We start from the raw sequence: 276 nt of genomic DNA on the forward strand, positions 1-276 counted from the left end.
CTATGAACTCTGTATGTATGTGGAAGCACAGTCTATAAGCAGACAGGTACAATATTTTTACGTTATCATATATTACAGAATTAGCAATAAACTTATGTTGATCCTGAAGAATAACAACTACTTTATAAAGTTATTTTTATTTTATTTCTCCATATATTTTTGTAATTTTCTTGAGCAAATGTGCTCAGTACAGATCAGTCTTGTATATTTTTTTGTAAATAAACATTTTTAGAAACATATACATTTTAACGCAATGCTGCCGGGAAATCCCTGTGC

The sequence above is a fragment of the Penaeus monodon genome, chromosome 22, assembly GCF_015228065.2.
Source record: "Penaeus monodon isolate SGIC_2016 chromosome 22, NSTDA_Pmon_1, whole genome shotgun sequence".
NCBI classification, from domain to species: Eukaryota; Metazoa; Arthropoda; class Malacostraca; order Decapoda; family Penaeidae; genus Penaeus; species Penaeus monodon.